Raw genomic sequence first — 20,432 nt, 5'->3', positions numbered from 1 at the left:
GGAGGTGAGTGGAGAGTTTTGGTCAGGATAAGAGGATTTGAGAATCATCAACAAAGATGGTAGCTAAATTCATCAATAATTTCTCTTCTTATTTTAGCTATACTGATTTTCTTCATGCCAAAGGTTTTTAATTTCATATCATTAAATTGATCCATTTTGTCTCTTGTAATTAGATTATCTCTTATCTGGTTGTGAATTCTGCCCTTTCCAATAGTTGAGAATATTATCACCTTTCATAGCCTCCCCTTTTTTTAGAAGTGTGACCTATTATTCATGTATATAAAATAAAATGCCAGTCTAAATTTTCTACTACACTGACTTCAAATTCTCCCCTCATGCATGAAAATGATGGTGTAATTATGTTTAATTTTATTAAATCATTAATATGAACAGAAAGAATAATGGGGGGATTTATATGAATTGGTACAAAGCAAAGTAAGCAGAACCAGGAAAAGAACATACATAATGATTACACAATGTAAATGGAAAGAATAATAAAAAAAAGACCTTCAAACTAAATATTGTGAAATTATAATTATCAAGTTCATTCCTAAAGAAGATGTATAAGATATATTTCCCTCCTTTTCTTTGCAGAAATAAGGCTATGGTCAATAACACTATACAATGTTGGATGCAGTATATGTGTTTTTTAGTTTTACTAAAAAAATTCTTTTCATTCTCTTAAGGGCTGGCTTGAAGTGTGATAACATATATTGGGAATTTAAGGCAATGTAAGAACAAAGAGATCATGTTTTAAAAATCAATTATCAAATATCTGAATGCCTAATGAAAAGCACTACGGAAGATAAGAAATATGATAATCCCTGCCCCAAAAGAATTCACAATCTCAGTGAAGAGATAAAATATGAGTACATGAAAAGTAAACCATTAACATAAGACTATATATGTATATATACATATATATATGCAAAATCAACTACCATTTATGTTTAATGTTTAAAAGTTGTTTTCCTTAGGACAGTCTGAGAGCAACATTACAAGTAGTATGAATCTCATTTCACCGATAAGGAAATCAGTCACAAAACTAATCAGTAAGTGCCTGCAATCAGTAATTAGTAACCAACTAATCAGTAAAGCATTATTCAAAACTGAATCTCTTCACAACAAATCAACATATTCTTTCCATTATATGCCACTGCCTCTAGAAAGTCTATGTTTTAACAGTCTAAATGTCTGAACAGGTCTAAGTCTCAGTAAGTCTTGAGTTTCTAGTATAAATGACCAGGAATGATGAAAACAATAAGCAACTGAGGTCAGTTTTACAAAGCAATATGACAAATGGAAGGATAATAATGGTTATAAACATATTTTCACTTTTCCCTTTGTGTTATATCAAAGCTGTATTTAAATTGCAAAATAAGAAATTTCTGATTTGAATTATTTAAAATATCACTGTAGGTGTAGTACACAGCCGATTGCAATCTAATATTACATTAAACAGAACTAATAAATGATATTTTGGACATAGGGTACAATAATAATGTCGATCAGTATAACGTAGAAGTACTGTTTCTAAAAAAAGACCTTAAAATAATGTTTATTTTATTGTATTATAGTTGGCTGGTAGTACATGTATGATGCCACTTTTCTAGTAACAAGAATATCTGAACAACACGTTCCCCAGTGATGTTGGATAACTGACTCAGCGCTTAATTCTGCTCCATTAAAGTCCCTGGTATGTCCCAAAGTGGGGCTAGATGGTTACATCTTCATAGTGTTTGAAATTCTACCATTGCTGTTAAGTCCTAAATTTTCTGAGATGTCTTTACTAATCTATTTAATTTTGATTATATTGAAGAACCAATATACGATGGACAAGTGAAAAGAAGTAATACTACATAAGCCCTAAACCAATTGTCTTAGAAGAAAAAAATGTGGGGCAGAATAATATCACTTTATATCATTAATGGTCTGATGTATGTAACAATTTATCCTAGCCATGAATTCCCTATACTGATAAAAAAAAAAATACAATTTTCTCAACCAAATGCAAATGGAGCAATGCAAGAAGGCTCTGATCTTTAAATAATTTCTTCAATCAAATAATTGCATCCTTTCCCTTTTAATAAAACAGATGACCCTACACATAACCTTTTCCTCTTCTGACAAGTCTCTGACATAAGAATGCAAACACAGAAGGCTAATGAATTGATCACTAGCTGTGAGACTATGATCAAGACACCAAGAAAAAATGACAAGAAGAATTCATTGGTCATTGATCAGAGAAAGAAAAATGCCATTGGACTAATTAGGGTTCTAGTTTGGTAGTGTTGGGGTCAGTTTTGGGTGTCAACAAAAGGTTTTCCAGAATTGAAACTTTCGTGTCTCTTTTGATCAAATAAGTTACCCTCTGGTCAGTTTGCTTTTTCCAAGCATCACAACAGCTAATCGAAGAGCAATGGATTTCAAATCCTAATTGTTGATCCAATTTTACCATTAAGAGGGCCCAAGTAACAGGGCATGATTTAGTTATTTCAATTATTCTATCTTCAAAATTGGATCAGCTATGGAAACAGTTTGATGGATTACTCTTAAACTAACCTAAAACAATTTGGTACCATCCAACACAGATGTTACTTCAGGTCACTAAAATATTTTTCTTTTTACATAAACTTCATGCAAACCCAACTTATTTTTAAGACTTAAATACAAGCAAAAGGCTGGGACAACTAAAATAAAAATGAACTCACTGCAAAATAACCCCAGTTAATAAAAATCTTTTGCAATAAATATGGAAAAACATTTCTGAGCTAAATAAGGGAGCTTATTTGACCAAGTAAGAAGCATCTTTAAAAATACCCATTTGTTAAAAGAGAGAATAAGTCTAATTTTATACAACATTCTTAAAAACCATTTAGGATTTTGTACACACAATGTACAACTTAGAAATGTCTTATTCACCTAGAAATAAGCATTCAAAATTCAGAGATATTTATACTCTCCTCCTACCCCTGCAAATCAATTTTAATGCAATACTACATGTGATATTTTTAATAACCTGAAATTGGAAGGTTTTGTTCCTAAGCATATTTACATAAAAGTTTCAAGAAGACTTATGCTTTCAGATTCTGTTCATATTAACCTGATTTTCATGTTAGAGAAATTTCTTGTACTTCCACTTCCAACAGAAAAACCTCATTGTATGGAACCAAAGCTTTCAACATCTGTGATCCAATAATTTCATCCAATGTTTTTTACTTGTAGTCTCTCTAGATTAGATAAATAGATAGACATCTATCTTTTTACATCTGTATGTGCCACTCACTGAAAGTAAACGATAATTTTCTTTCCAAACTAGATTTTTAAAAAATAATTTTATTTTTTATCCCCAATTACATGTAAAAACAATTAACAATTGTTTTTCAAAATTTTTATTTCCAAATTTTCTTCTTCCTTCCTTCTCCTCTTCCCTCATGGAAAAGGCAAATAATTTGGTATAGATTATATACGTTTAGTCATGCAAAACATATTTCCATATTAGCCATATTATAAATAAAAAGATAAACCAAACCCTCCCACACATAAAAAAATAAAGTGAAAAATAGTATGCTTTTAATCTGCATTCAGACTCCATTAGACCTTTCTCTAAAGGTAGATAGCATTTTCTATTCTGAGTCCTTTGGATCATTTTATTGCTGAGAAGTTGATTACCATACATTATTGCTGTTAACGTGTACAATGTTCTCCTGCTCATTTCACTTTGCATCAGTTCATGTAAGTCTTCCCAGGTTTTTCTAAAATCATCCTGCTCATCATTTCTTATAGCACAACAATACTTCATTAAAATCATACTATCACAACTTGTTCACCATTTCCCATTTGATAAATATCCTATCAATATCCAATTCTTTGCCACCACAAAAAGAGCTGCTATAAGCATTTTTGTACAAATAGGTCCTTTTTCCTTTTAAAAAAATTCTCTTTGAGATATAGACCTAGAAGTGCTATAGCTGGATGAAAGGGTATGCACCAAAACTGGAAATTTTCAATAAAACAATGATGATAGGACCAACAGAACATTTGGCCCCATCTACATATTTAATCCAACTGATTCACTAAGAAGTACGGACTATGTATGATAACCACACTTTACTGAAAAGAAGACTTCTCAACTGTATGTATCTCTACTTATTCATATCTCTTCAACCAAAAATATATCAGCTAGCTTAGAACTCAAAAAGCATTTTGAAATATCTTCATAAAGTGAAGATGAACCAACTATAAATTTTCAGTGTTTGCAAAACCAACAGGAAGTTCTTAATAATTTTTTCTTTAAAAGAGGAGGTAAATTCCTTTGGTATGGGATTAAAAAAAAACCAAGTCCATTCAAGACTTTTAAAACTCCGGCCATTCAGACTACAAATTCAGGAAAACATTCCAGAGGCTTTAAGATTTCTCTCCAAATCAATAACCTTAAGCAATCAATAAACACTCATTGAGGACTTACTATGTCCCGAGCACAGAAGAAAGTCTAGGAACATTTTTTCATATGACTATAGACAGCTTTAATTTCTTCCTCCGAAAACTCCCTGTTCATATCCTTTGACCATTTATCAACTGAGGAATGACTTGTATTCTTGTAAATTTGACTCAGTTCCCTACATATTTTAGAAATGAGGCTTTTATCACAGACACTATTTGCAAAAATTCTTTCCTAGTTTTCTGCTTCCTTTCTAATCTTGGTTGTGTTGGGTTTGTTTGTGCAAAACCTTTTCAATTTAATGTAATCAAAATTATCCCAAAGGACTCTTGAAGCAAAATGCCATCCACATCCAGAGAAAGAACTATGGATTTGGAATATAGAATGAAGCAAACTATTTTCTCCTGTGTTATGCTTTGTCTTCGTTTGGTTTTTTTCCTTATGATTTCTCCCATTCATTTTAATTCTTCTATGCAACGTGACTAATGTGAAAATGTGTTTAATAAGATGTATGTGTAGAACCCATATAAGATTGCATGCTGTCTCAAGGAGAGAAGGGAGAAGAGGAGAAAATTTAAGACTTATGGAAGTGATTGTTGAAAACTAAAAACAAATAAATAAATGAATTTTTTTTTAAAAGAAAAGAAAGCCTAGGAAAAAAAGGCAACAATAGTCCTTGTCATTAAAAAAACTTAAATTCTAACAGAAGCCCAAACAAAAGGAGACTGAAGAATGGTCAGATAAATAGGAGGAGAACAAGAATAGGATGGTATCCCAAAAATCGAGAAAGAGAACATCAAAGAGAAGACAATGCTTGACAGTGCCAAAGACTACAGAGAACTCAAGAAGCATGAAGACTGAGAAAAGACAATTGGATTTGGCAATTAGGACAATGCTGAAAACTTTGGAGAGAGAGCAGTTTTGATGGAATGAGGTCAGAAGCTGGATTGTAGGAGAGGAAGAAGAAAAGTGGAGGCATTTGTTGGAGATAGTCTCCTGAAGGAGTTTAGCCACCAGGAAGAAATATGGGATGATAATAGGAATAGAAGGATCAAGTAAGGGATTTTTTGAGCGTGGGGGAGACATGAGCATGTATATAGGCTAAGAAGGGAAGAAACCACAGGGAGAAACAGGGAGAAACTGAAGATTAGTTAAATAATGAGGAAGATGGACAGAGAAATCTGTTGGAGAGATGGAATGGGATTCGATTGCTTAGGCAGCTGGAGGAGTTTGCTTTGGCAAGGAGAGACTGAGCAAATAGAATAAAATAATAGTACTACCTAATTTAATTTTAACTTATTCAATGAATACTAATTAATCTATGAAAAGGATTACTTTACCAAGGTAGAAAAAATGTTAATACAGTACCAGATCTCTCAAACTACATTACAAAGCAGTAATTCATAAAATCATGTTACTGGTTAAAAAAAACCAGAAAGGTTTGCCAGTGGAACAGTTTAAGTATATAGCACACAAAAGCCAACTGATCATATAGTCTAGTGTTTAATAAACTCCAATACATTTGACAAAGATGTCTGGGAAAACTTATAAGACAAAAGTTAGGTTTAGACTAAGACCTCAAACCATATGCCAAGAGAAGCACCAAATATCTACATGACTTAGATACAAAGGGATATATATGTACACATACATACATCCATCCATATGTGTGTGCGTGTGTGTGTGTGTGTGTGTGTAAAAAGCCATTTAGAGGAACAAAAAAGAAACTGCTTTGCATATCTATGGATAGAAAAGTTTACAATCAGAGGACAGAGAAGATTATAAATAATTTTGATTACATAACATTAAAAATTGTTGCACAAATAAAATTAAATTAAAATGGAAATTTATCTGGGGGAAATCTTCGAACAAATTTCTCTAATAAAAGTTTAATTTCTAAGACGTATGAGGAATTTATTCAAATTTAAAGTTACATGAGTCATTCCCCAATAGGCAGTTTTCAACAGAAGAAATTTAATATCAACAACCATATAAAAATGCTCTAAATCACTAATAAAAATGCAAATTAAAATAACTCTGAGGTTCTACCTTACATCCATTAGACTGGCAAAATAAACAAACAAAAAAAAGAAAAATGAAAAATGTTACAGGGGTAACAGGAAATCAGCCACAGTAATGTACTGCTGATGAAGCTGCAAACTGGTCCAACCATTCTGGAAAGCAATTTGGAACTCTGCCCACAAAATCACTAACCCGTTGACCCAGAGATATCAATATTAGGCTTACATTACTAAAAGATGAAGGAAAGAAGAAAAGCACCCATACAAAGCTGATATAGTGCAGTATGTATCAGAAAAACATTGGCAGCAGATAGCCTCTGGTAGGAGATAACCTCAGGAAAAACCTGGGTTCAAGTCCCAGCTTGGACACATGCTTGCTGTCAGACCCAGGGAGAATTATTCAACCTCTCAGTGCCCAAGGCAACTCTCGAAGACTGTATACTGCATAACATTAGCCAATCAGGGGAATCACAGCTGACCAAAAACAAACAAATGCCAATGGACATAACCTGTTTATATTGAACTCAGGGTAAATATTTTAATTTTTTCAAAATTTCAAATACAGAGCTACAACTAAAGATACTACTGAAATTTCACATAAAATAGGAGAAAACTGGCACATAAATCATACAATTAGCCATTTCCTATTCAAAACTGCTAATATTTGGTGAAACAAAATGTCAGACTACAGTGAGATGCTATTTATGCAAAATGTTCTAAACTGGAAATAGAGTGGAAAGCTGCTTCTTGTTAATTTATAAAACATTTTTTCCAATCATGCCTCTTTATTGAGAGTACATATAAGAAAAAATACAAAAGGTCATAATGTGCTTTTCTGGGATTTACTATCTGAAAGTTCTTATTCTTCCACAGAAAGAAAGTTATGACCTTTGACATAGTATTATGGTGCCAAGGAAACTGCTCATAAATGTATGTCAGTAACAAAACAAAAATCAATAAATTAATTTAATTCAGTGAACTCTTACGTATTGAGACCCTGTGTTTTAAAGAGTTCAGTGCTCTTCCATTAAAAAATGAATAGTGTAGGTTTCTTGGGGGAAAAAAGCTGTTACCTTTATTTCACATTTTTTAAAAAGATACTTTTGCCATCAAATATGAAATATTAGTTCAGCATTTTATATTGTTTTAAAACTTATGGGAATTATATTATAAAGTCTTTCACTCAATATTGCCATTTAATTTACTTCTTGAAAGCAAACGTATATGTGTATGCATGTGTGTGTGTATATCTATCTATCTATCTATCTACATACATAAATTGAATCAACCTCTTCAAATTTCCCAGAGTAATACTAAATCTTAAAATTCTACAATTTAGTTGAGTTGTTTAATACAATTTTAGGCTTGAGTTGGGAGTACACATCACATCACATCACATTTTAATAATGGGAAAAAAACCAGGATTGCTTGACTGGACTGGGTGGAACCAGGACAGATTACCAGAATTTAGAAATGATCAATGAGAAATGGCTTATGAACTCTCCCTTATGCATGTCCAAAGCCTCCGGTACCTCAGCAGCTTGGCTTTTATACATTCTTATGATCAATAACATTTTCACTTAGCAGTCAAACTTCTATCCTATTAGAACTTAGGTAAGCTAGCTGTTTGATGATAGCGTGCGTTCAAAACTTTTCAATCATTGAAGGAACCGCTCCAATTTGTACTCCACTGGCATAGCCTTTGAGGAGACTAAGCACTTATGATGCCCGTAAGAAGTATTTACTCCTTAAACACAATATAAAACTTACTTCTTAAATCAGCCGCACTTTTGTGAGAATTTGTACCTTGGTTTTTCAAATCCCAGCAAGTCCTTTTATTTTAAACTTAGCTATTTGGGCAACCCAGCAGGTTAAGTGTTATGAGGCATTCTTTCTGTGTGGTAGAAGAAACCCTTTTATTTTTTACTTTGTTATCTTAGGAAGAACCTTAGAATGCTCTCTTCCTTTTGATTTCTTTTTCCTTCTTCTTAGCCTTAGTTCTTCCTCCCTCACAAAGTTCCCTGACCATTTTAATGTGCATAGGTGTCTTTTTCCCTCTAATTTACTCCTTTTATAGCTTTCATTTGGTGAACAATTCAACAAATAAGGCTTGATGACTAATGATTTATTTTTATCTGCCCTCTTTAATTAGACTTTCAATTCCTTGTGGTCAGAATCTTCTCATGGCCTATTTGTACTCTATTGTGCCTAGGACAGAGGTAAGCATATAGGCATTCAATAACTATATATTGGATTTGGAGGAGTGTACTTGATTTGTTTCATGTCATTCTCTAATAAAGATTCTTCATTTTGAGAAAAATGACCTCTAACTTTAAAAAAAAATCTCACTGCACAATAGGATTCTTTATTTAGTTGAGGGAAAATGTATGCTGGAATTAGAAAATGGAATTCTTTAAAAAGAAAGTAAAATATATAAACTATGTATGTTTTTCCTCCAATCAAACGTAAGTAGGAGTTGTTTCATTCATTGTATTTTTATCTTCATGCCTAGCACCTAGCAGGTGCTTAATAAATGCTTGTTAATTGATTATCAGGGAAGATAAAAACAGAAACAAATGTATTGGTAATCTAAAAAAATTCACCCTCCAGCCCTCCTTTACCTATACCAAAAAAAGAGAAATCATTCTCTTCGATTGACTTTTCCATTCCATCACCTTATCTGTGCTTTAGCTTTTTCATAAACAATAAATTTCAATGTGAGAAGTAAAACGTAATGTTTAGAGAGATGGTGTCAGTGTCAGGAAGTCACAGGCTTAAGCTCTGCCTCTGACAGACAGCAGTTGTACGACTATAGGCCAGTTAATCTCCCAGCACTTCCAGGAAACTCTTTAAGATTGTAAAGTATAGATCTTCATCCAACAGAGCGTCTACATCCAGGGTTCACATAAAATCACAAGTCTAGAGAAAAAGCAAACATACACACCAATCCCTTTTTCCCTAAAAGACTTAAATTTTGAAGCATATAAAGTGCTATGTTTATTATCAGAAAGTTCTGGGTTCATATTCTGTCTCTGATATTTACTTTTTCTGTTATCATCTATCATTTAGTTCAGCCCTCATTCTAGACTAGCCAATATTGTCCTCACTGGTTACCAATTCATCCTCCATATTGTTACCAAAATGGTCTTCCCAAATCACTGGTCTGACCATGTTACTCAATAAATGCCACTGACTCTTTTATTGCCTCTAGGATCAAATATAAACTTGTCTGTTTGACAAGCCCTTCACAAACTAGCTCTAGTTTAATTATACATTACTTCTCTTCATACACTCTATAGTTCAGCAAAACTGGGCTTCTTGCTGTGTCTCAAAAATGATGACCATATGAAAGGATAGGCCTTATCACTAATATTTAGAGAAAAATAATTAAGACAACTCTGAGGCTCCATCTCAAACCTATCAGATTGGCAAAGATGACAAAAAGTGTAAAATGACACTTGTTGGAGGAACCTCATGAAAACAAGCACAGAAATTCATTAACAGTTGTTAAAGCTGTGAACTGGTCCAAACAACTGAAAGCTATTGGAAATTAACTGTCAAACCCAAATCACATCCAGATCCTTTGATTCAGCAATACTACTACTAGGTGTATATTCCAAAGAAATTGTTAAAAATGAGGAAAAGGACTCAAATGTACAAAATCATAAAAATCATCCCTTTTGTAGTGACGAAAATTAGAGAAATGCTATTGATTGGAATTGGTTGAACAACAACAAAAAAGTAATGCATTTATTTTTTGGACATGGAAAATGAGTTAATTTGGTTTGCTTCATCATGCATATGTTACAAGGTTGCTCTTCCCCCTTTTCCAGTGGTGGGAAATGGGAAAGCTGATTTTTATTTATTGAAAAAATAAAATTTAATTTTAAAAAAAGGAATGATGAAAGGAACAGATCCAGAGAAACTTTGGAAAACTTCTATGAACTAATACAGAGTAAAGCAAGCAGAACCAGGAGGACAACTTTTAAAAACTTAAAAACTCTGATCAACACAAACTATGATCCCAGAGGACTAATGGTGAAGAACACATCCCATGAATTTACAGAGAGCTGATTAGGGTGGAGGTGCAGAATGAGATGTGTAAGTCTGGATAGATTCAGTGTGTGTATTTCTTTTGCTTTTCTGTACTGACTTGTTACAAAGGAGGGCATTTTGATGGCTGTTTTTTGAAAAGGGTGAAATTGGAAGGCATGGGGCTAATGATAATCAATAATGGCCCAAAAAATAAAATGGAGGGAATCTAAAAGCATATGATAAAAATAAGATTAAAAATCGAATAAATAATGGCTGACTTCTGCCAGACAATTTAAAATAATGAAAACAAAGGGGAAGGGAAGGAATACACATTATTGTAGTCAGAATAAAATTAAAATAAATACAAGTTAGCTATTTATGAAGCTGAACATATGAAACTAAATTTTCAGTCACCCCTCCCCCACCCATTTGAAAAAGTACTCTTTCTTCTATGGTAATTAGCCATTTAAAACCTAAAAATAAGCAACTAATGGTCGCACAAGTGATTAACTATGAATAGTAACATATCTAACTTTGGCTAGGAATAACAGATAAAAACCAGACTCATACATTTAAGCTGTTAGGGGAAGGGGATAGGGAGGGTGGTAGAGAAGAGGAAGGAAATGAGGAAAATGAGTACCCAGGTTCAAACCCCAGATCTTCCACTTAATAAACATGACTTTGTGCAGTTACTTCTCACCTCTCTGGGCTCAGCTTCATCATTTGCAAAATTAAGGGAAAGAGATGTCTCTAAAGTCCCTCCCAGGGTGCCTTAGATTGCCTCCTGTGCTTGTGGTTTGTCCTTCATTCTGGAAGAGGACCATGACACCAGGGAGGTAATGGCATGACTGGCAGTTGATTCTGATTTGAGTGAGGGAGGGCTGTGCAAAGGCACCAGCCTCACTTTTTCCTCCAGAACCATCTGGATCCAGTGGCCAGATATTGATTAGGATGACATGAGATGATGCAAGATACAATGGGAGACCTTGTCCTTTTGAAGCTAAGGTCTTTTTAAGTGCTCACTTTGAGTCACCAGGAGCGACTGAACAAAAATGCAGTAACTAAATGTAAGGGAATATTACCATGAGAAATGACCAAAGACACAATTTCAGAAAATTCTGGGAAGTATGAACTGATACAGAGGAAAGTGAGCAGAGCCAGGCGAACACTTATACAAGGACAACATCACTATCAAGAGAAACAACTTTGAAAGGTTTAAGATTCTGATCAAACTCTGAACAATGACCCGCCATGTCTCTAGAACAGTGTTGTTAATTTCAAAAAGAAACAGTAATTATAAAGATTCCTGCATACCACCACATAATTACTTAGAAAACCACACGTTTATATATTTCTTTGTAATTACATACCAACACATCAAAATCAGATAGGTACTACATTTTAATTTAGCTCAGGCATTACTTGGGAGGAGTGCCCCATGTTTGACACATCTGCTCTAGAGGACCCATGAGGGGGAATAGGTGATGGATTCAAAGTGCAGATACATACATACACATGTATGTGTACATACACACACATCTTCCAGTGGTGGAAGACAGCTGGGAGGGAGAGAAAATAGATTTTTGTTCACTGAAAAAATTTAATTAAAAAACTGATGAAACATTTAAAGAAACAGTCTATTACCTTCAAAGCTACAAGCATCTTCACTTCAGGAAATAAGGAGAGTTAAATGGATCCTACCAAAGGAAGAATGAATCACAGGTACTAGTGAATTAATTGGAAAGATTACTGTTAGGATTTGCCTAACAATTTATTATTTATAGTAAACACTACAAGTGTATATGGTCTGTTTCTATCTCTGTGGTAAAACAAATTATTTTTTAGAATACCCAGAAGCACTGGTTTCATTAACAACTATACTGGAGTTCAAAAACGAAAAAATAATAATGAAAAAGCTTATACTTTCCTGGGGATACAAATACAAAAGCAAAGACAGTTCTTTCCCTCAAAGGCCATTCATTCTAATAAGGGAAATGACCCCCCAATAGAGGAGTAAGTGGGCATGGAGAAATTCTGGTTTGGAAAGTTATGGGAATGGTAAATGAGACTGTGCAGTAGCAGACTGATACCTCCCATCCAGGAGTAGAACTGATTTGATTATAGAGCCAGACTATAGGGAATGGAAAGGGGAAAGAGTACACTCTGAGGATTGCAAGGAGATTGGTGGTGCTATGGATGTAATAGCTAGGCAGCAGGAAGTGAAGTAAAACACAGAGACACTTCCCAGAAAAGAGGTCCAGGAGGTATCTACAAGTGCCAAGCTATTAGATACACTCACTTCATGATGGCAGAACCATAGTATCCTAGAGGAAGTAGAAAACCTCTTTCCCCAAGAATTCAGGATATCTATCATTGTTCCAACATTTTAGAATGAAACAAATTTCTTTAGTAGTTTTAGAGACTAAGCTAAATGGCGCAAAGAAAGTTTTAAACTAAAGCTGAGCACCAATTATTATCTATCTTTTCTTGAATCTACAAATGCTTAAACCATTAACAACACAAATACATAGAAAGTTAAAACCTATCTGAAGTTAAAAAGATAAACATTTTAAACTCACAACACCTGTGTCAATGATAAGGATTTTAAAGGCTTATCAAAAGTGCATCGGAGGACCTGAGGTTCTAAATGTGTGTGTGTGTGTGTGTGTGTGTGTATGTGTGTATCTATAAAAGTCAGAGTACTGCTTAGCACTCACTAAATTTCTTCTACATAATGGATCCTTTATCTTGTGCAACATGTGTTTCAAACAGACATCAATTTGGCTTAAGTACCAGAGATGTTTATGTGAATAATTCAGCACAAATATTTTTACTGAACTCCTATCTATTCTCCTCTCCTCTCATTTACTGAAGTACGAATACTGAGTTTTGACCATGATTAAAAACAAGAGAACTTGCCCCCATTGTCTTGGAAGGAATAAATAGCCTTAAGATTATATAAAATACCCAGGACACTTTCAAGTCTCAATGAACTTTACATCCACTTTCTAAAAAAAATTTTTTTTCTGAATTTAACAAACATCATATAAAGTATGCATTTCCATATAGCTGGTAAAACAGAAAAGGGGTATTGTACCTGAAACTCCAAATCTTTATTTGCATAAGCTTATTAACAATAAATAGCTGAGACTGACATGCCTTTTTCAGGAAGTCTTCATTTTAAGCAGTCTTTAGGACCTCCTTAAAGATTTAAATGAATAATTGTTGCTGTTTTATGCACAATAAAATGCCTGAGCTGACACTGTTGATTACTTTTCATATAAATGGTGATAACTAACTTAGAATGAAAGTAATTAATCCCAATTAAGCTTCTGGGCCTTTGAATTTAAAAAAAATGCAAAAGATATTTCTACAAATATAGGTCCTATTTCTTCACTGAAACACCCTCCAGTTTAAATCCTGCTTAAATAATTTGTATTTTGCTATTTTTTTTAACGGCTCTACATTACATCAATAAACCCAGCTTTAAATTCAGAAGTAACAACAAATCCTGAGGCAAACAACTGCTGGAAATAACAGTCCTCTATTTTGAATAATCAGATCTGATTGACTAAAGGAGACCATACCAAATACTGCTATAAGAAGTTAGGAAAAAGAAAATAGAGGCACTATAACATAGTAAGTACAAGGGTTCCTAACCTTTTTTTTCCTCAACATAGACCCCTCTGCAGTCTAATGAAACCTGTGGCCCTCTTTTCAGAATAATATTTTTAAACATATGAGGTTGAATGCATAGGATTTACAAAGGAAATCAATTATACTGAAATAGGCATCAAAACACAATTTTTCGAAAAGTTCCCAAACCCCAGTTTAATAACTCCATAGCTAGAAGACTGAACTTAGGAGTCAGACCTACATTTAAAATCTACTTACTAACCATGTGACTGAAGGCAAGTCATTCACTCTCTCTGAGCCTTGGCAGTTTTGTCATTTGTAAAATGCAGATAAAAATAATGGCAAGAAGCTGAAAAGTGTGCTGGGACAATAAAAGAAGGTAATGTCTTCAAGGCACTTTGCAAACCTTAAAATACTACGTAAATCTCATCTAGTATTAAAATGAACACTTTCTATAGGTGACAAGGCAATGATAATCTCCTTCTGCAGTAGTCCCTGCTAGTAAGGCGGGGGAAGGGACAGAGATACTGGGAGTAAGAAAAACTTTGGCAGGCATTGTGGGAGACAATTCGATTCCTGCAGGGGAAAACTGATACTCTCTAGTGAACTACAAAAAGAATGAGTAGAACAATTACCCTGAATTTATCCGGGTCCAGATAAACCTTTTAAGCAGACATCCTGTAAAAGCCAAGTGTCACTTCAAAATGAAAGAGGAAAACGAGGAGCAAGAGTGGACTAACACATTGATTTAGCAATTTATAGTTTGAAAAGAAAATAATTTCTTCAAAAAGATGGATTTTCTTCAAATTCTATAAAGTGTCAAGCCTTAAAAAGCCAGAGTTCACGGCTTTTTTCCTTTTAAATATCACACACCTTGTCACAGTCCTGTTTTTAAAACCAAATACTTTTACTCTCCTTTTCCACTGATAAATACCACATTTCTTGTTATTCAGTCATTTTAGTCAGGTCTGACTCTTCATGACCCCATTTGGGGTTATCTTGGCAAAGATACTAGAGTGGTTTGCCATTTCATTCTCCAGCACATTTTACAGATGAGGAAACTGAGGTAAATAGTTAAGTGACTTGCCAAGGGTCATACAGCCAGTAAGTGTTTGAGGCTGTATTTCAACTCAAGTCTTCCTAACTCCAAGTCTAGCACTCTATTAAATACCACAAACACATTTACAAATACAGTGTATCTGCTTAAAGGAAGGTGCAAGCAGACACAAGAAGAATTTTGCAATCTATAGCATCTACAGACCTAAGAATCTCTCACAATTTTAACAATACAACAAAACCTTGTCTATTTTGGTGTAAGAAACTTCTCTCTTAAAACTTCTAAAATGTAGTATAAATAATCTATATTGGACTTAGAGTCAGGAAAGACCTGATTTTAAATATTACCTCTGACATTAGCTATATATCCTGAATTTCCTCATCTGTAAAATGGGTATAGAAATATCTTTGTACTCACTAATAACTTTCAAATTACAAAATGTAGAGTTCTTAGATGACCACAAACACTACATAAATGGTAGTTATTATTGTTTAACTCACAAAACATTTCAGTTTGCACTTATTTTCTTTCTCAATTTTCTAGTTTCAAAGCACATTTGAAAATCAATTTCCCATCCTGTTTTGTTGCAATTTATAATTTTCAATTAGTTTCCATCTTATTCCCATATTTCCAACAGACTTTTAAAAAGTCATCGCTAAAAATTGGCTTTATACTTCTCCATGCTGATTAGTGCAGCACCCACAAAATGTTTTATTTATTATTTTAAAAACCTTATTATAAGTATATGGTCACTAGAAAATGATCAAATTTCATCTCACCTTAAAAAAATCGGAATTAAAATGAAAAATTCTATATCCTTTTAAAGTATGAATGTCTACCCAATGCTTAAGTTTTTTTTAAGTGTTTTAAACAATACCAACAAATTTAACACACTCACTCCTCACTCCCCTTGCTACAAGAAGGCAGCTACCAACACAGAATCACAAAACATTATTTTCTGCCCAAGTGAATATAACCTTAAAAAAAGAAAAAAAAAACTAAGAAGAGCAAGCCTGCTTTGTGTCCTTTCTCCCTCAAACACAGGACTTCAATTTCCACCTTTTATGGAAAGGAAATAAACAATTAGCTGCCTAACCAATCACTACCTTACAGCTAGTTACAGACTATAGGACACAGTCTCTCCCTCTTTTCCTCTCTCTCTCTCTGTCTCTCTCATCCTTCATTTTTTCCTAATCTCCCTTATTTCAACCCAACTTTATTCAAAAGTTACTTTTTTTCCTTTGCTCTCACTTTTACAAAGAACATAATTTTATTTATTTCACTAATGAAACTGCAAAGATATAATCTAGCAGATGTTTCCCTACCATATTTAGGAAATCTAGGAGAAATTAAAAGTTAAACCCACACTTACATATGATACAGTCTTAGTACTCGAAAACAAATATCATATTGCCTGAAACATCAGTATTGATTTAGCTTTATAATAAACCATTTAATCCTTGCCTCATTTCTTTAACATTTTACTCCACATGTTGGCTCACAAAGAGCACTGCTGGAAAAGGAAAGCCCTCCCACAACTTTCCCTTCCCCCCTTCTGTTTTAGTTACATGAAAATATAAAACTATTATCAAAGAAAAGTTGTAGAGCTTTGTTTTTTTTTTAATTTAGCTAAATGTTACTTTAACCCTATAGTTTCCTCTAAAGAGGTGATCCATTAGAAAATCTAAGTTGGCCAAATTCTTTTGTGCATGGATGAACAACAGGAAAGCAAAGCCTTGGGGCCTTGGGGAGGAACCTTGTCCCGAAAGACCAGCTCTGATGTGCTCATGAGATAAGGCTCCATAGTGACACTTAAGGAAAGGCCTGTTCACATTTGAATTTCTGCATTCCACAAGAACAATTCATGGCAATCACTAACTTTGCAGAAGAGCTACATGAAAGCTTTGGCCAATGAATGAGGGTCATCTGCTCTTTATCACAAGGGTAAACCTCATCCTGGCCAGTTTCTAACCTTTTAACCCTGTGAATTCCTAATTTACACATGAATAATGGAATTCTTGCCTAGAGTGCAACTTTCAGCTTCCAGTTCCTAAGTTTAGAAACCAAGACCTGATCTCCTTGTATATTTAAAACCTTAAACTACTGCATAGATTAAAGTTTTAGGTTTCCAAATGCTGCACTCTTACACTTCTGAGGCAAAAGATAAGCCTTCTGGTGAAAGCTTTGACCAAGCAAAGAAAAAGCACATACTTGAATCCTGCTGCTATCAGTGACTACAGTAGAATTTGCTTTTTTTCTCAAAGAAAGAATGCCCACTTTATGCCTATTCTCTCCCTGTTTAATATGTATAACTTCTTTATCCAGGCAAGATAAAGTCATTAGGGTCCACAGCAACTGATATTGCTTCTAAATAGGATACCAAGACAACTCTGTTCATTCAAAATGGCAAGTTCAAAATAATATCCTAATTTTTATGACAATTTCACACGTCACACATGTCACATCTTAAATTTATAATCTTGTATAAATTTGTCAGATAATTTAGCTACTAGAATTAAGTAGCTTCAAAATTGAAATGGTGATACATTTTTAATATTCAAGAATGACATTCAATATTTTTAAAAAGCACTGATTTCGTTTTATCTTAGGTAACAAGAGTTTATGCTTAAAGACAAAATAGTACTCTCCATAACTTCCACTAGAATTTCTTAAAATACTTACAACTTAAAATAGCCATAATGCAATGTCTTCAAAAAATATTTAATTAGATTGATAATTTCTGAGTTTTCTAAAGATACTTAAGAATAGTAGTATGATAAACTACAAAATTTCCTATTTTGGAAACAATTCACATTTACACAACCCAGGAAGGTTATCATTATTCCCATCTGACAAGAGAAAATTGAAGTTCCCAAAAGGATGCTCCACCCACAGTCATATAGCAATTAAGTATCTTAAGTTAAATTCGAACCCAGGTGTAATACTCTTTCCACTACACAAGGCTGACTCTCTAACATTTGCAGCAGAAATCACATGCTGTAATTTTGTTACACTTCTTACGCAGCCCTCCAGATTAGAAATATCCATCACCAGTGAAATTTCAACTTCGTCTCAAAGACCATCACAATTCCACAAGACTTTTATGAAAGTTCTTTGAATCTGTCATCATGTTTGTGTAATCTGAAAATGCTTCAATGACATAAAAACTTGCATCAGAAAAAAAAAGGATTACTTTTTCTTGCAAGAAATTAAAGAAAGGTTCCACAACTCCCTCAAATTTAAAAAGTCACGGCCTTAGACACTAGGAACTATAGTGGTGATTTCATTGATAAAGGGAAATGGATTAAGAAACTCCCCCTACTAATACAGGTCTGACCTCTGTGATTTATATTCTTAGGGAGTTGACCACAGGACTGCCTGACTCTTAAGTCACGCTGACTCTTAATAGAACCTAAGAATTAGAGCAGCCAAGTGGTTCACTGGATAGAGCACTGGACCTGGAGTTAGGAGGGCTCAGCTTACTGAATTCAAATGTGGCATCAGACACTTACTAGCTGTGTGACTCTGAGCAAGTCACTTAACCCTGCTTGCTTCAGCTCCTCCTCTGTAAAATGAGCTGGAGAAGGAAATGACAAACCATTCCAGTGTCTCTGCCAAGGAAGCCACAAATGGAATCAAAAAGAGTCAGGCATGACTGAACAACAAAGCATTAAGACACTATCCTGAAAATGACAGAGCGTTTGAGGTCAGGAAAACCTACATTTGAATCCTACCACTGACATTTAACAGCTGTATGATCCTGGGAACAAGTCACTTAACTTCTCCGGCCTCAGTTTCCTTATTTCATAAGCTCTATAAAATGAAGATAATAAATAGTAGTTATCCATACGGGCTTGTGTGAGGATCAAATGGGATACTATATGTAAAGCACTCCACAAACCATTTAAGTGCTATATAAACGTGAGTTACTATTAGTTAAAAAAAACCAACTAGCGGACCAGGATCACCAAATAATTAGAGAAAAAAATGTATTAAGCAGAAATCCTCCGACTCTATTTTCTATTCTATTTTCATTCCTTTTTATAGGATACAGAATTAGAAAACTGAATTTTTGAGAAATAAAATGCAATCTTTAAATTAATACTCAATTTATAACTGCTTTATTAAAGCTAGGAAGAGGCCATATATTTCATTGACTGGAAGTCTTAGATAAGAAAACCCCCTCTACCAATGCAAACTATCATCCTTTCTATCATTCATAATCTTAAATAGGGGTTCTTAAATTGGGGTTGGTGAGTTTGTTTTTTTAAAAAATATTTTTAATATCTATATTCAATATAATTGCTTTCCTTTATAATACTATGTAGTTTATTTTATGCATTTAGAAGCATCATTAATCTGAGAACAGATTTATAGATTTCACCAGACAGCCAAAGATGTCCAAGGCAGAAACAAAAGTTAAGAATATAAGTCTTAGAGAATTGCCTAAACTCTATGCAATTGTTCTAGGGCCTAGGCCCTGGAGAACGAGAGGTTAAGTGACTTTTCCAGGGTCATGAAGGCAGTATGTATTAGAGGCCATACCTGAAACCAAATCTCCCTGGCTTCTCTACTAAAATGCTGCCTCTCTGAATGTACTATATAATTATATATGAACTTCTCTACAGATGTATTCTATAACTACACAAGGTATAACAATGGAACTTTATAATAGCTACAATTATAGCCATTAGTTTACCAAATTCCAACTTCAGAGAACTAGAATTAGATATGTTCATGGAAAATTCATGTCATTAGGAACATACTTCTGCCACTGATATTACAAGAATTCAATTTTCTTATGCAGGTACACTGCCTTTTAAATGACCAAACGAAGTTACAAAGACTGCATGCTTACTATCCTTTTAAGAAAATATGAGGACTTTTAAAAGTTCTGAATTATATACGCTGTTATAAAGGAATGCTGACTTGCTTACAGATAAATAGATATAACTTCGAAACTTGAATACTCAGATCTGGAAAGGCCTTAGTGAGTTTTTTAAGGAATCTCAGGTCCAAGTTTTAGCGTGTGTCTCTACATACTCACCGTTAGCAAATAAAACACAAGTCTAAATTTATAAATGATGGATATGATACAATTAAGAAAAAGGAAATTTAGAATGCAAACATAATGACAATTTTTAAAAAGTGAGTCAATTTGGCTTCTGCCCATTTGATGTAATATAATATAATTATAATCTCTTTCCCTCTCAGCAGGAAAATAACAATGTTACTGATCCTC

The 20,432-nt window shown here is 33.8% G+C and overlaps 1 protein-coding gene across 1 annotated transcript in view; it reads right to left on the bottom strand.

Annotated features, from left to right (window-relative positions):
- The window catches only part of PRTG (protogenin), a 151,837-nt gene that overhangs the window by 127,687 nt on the left and 3,718 nt on the right, over nucleotides 1-20,432 (bottom strand). The gene's annotated exons all lie outside the window — the stretch shown is intronic.

This window comes from Notamacropus eugenii, chromosome 1 (genome assembly GCF_028372415.1).
Source record: "Notamacropus eugenii isolate mMacEug1 chromosome 1, mMacEug1.pri_v2, whole genome shotgun sequence".
Classification (NCBI taxonomy): Eukaryota; Metazoa; Chordata; class Mammalia; order Diprotodontia; family Macropodidae; genus Notamacropus; species Notamacropus eugenii.
Note: the sequence above shows the minus strand (reverse complement) of the source record. Positions and strands in the feature narration are given on the sequence as shown.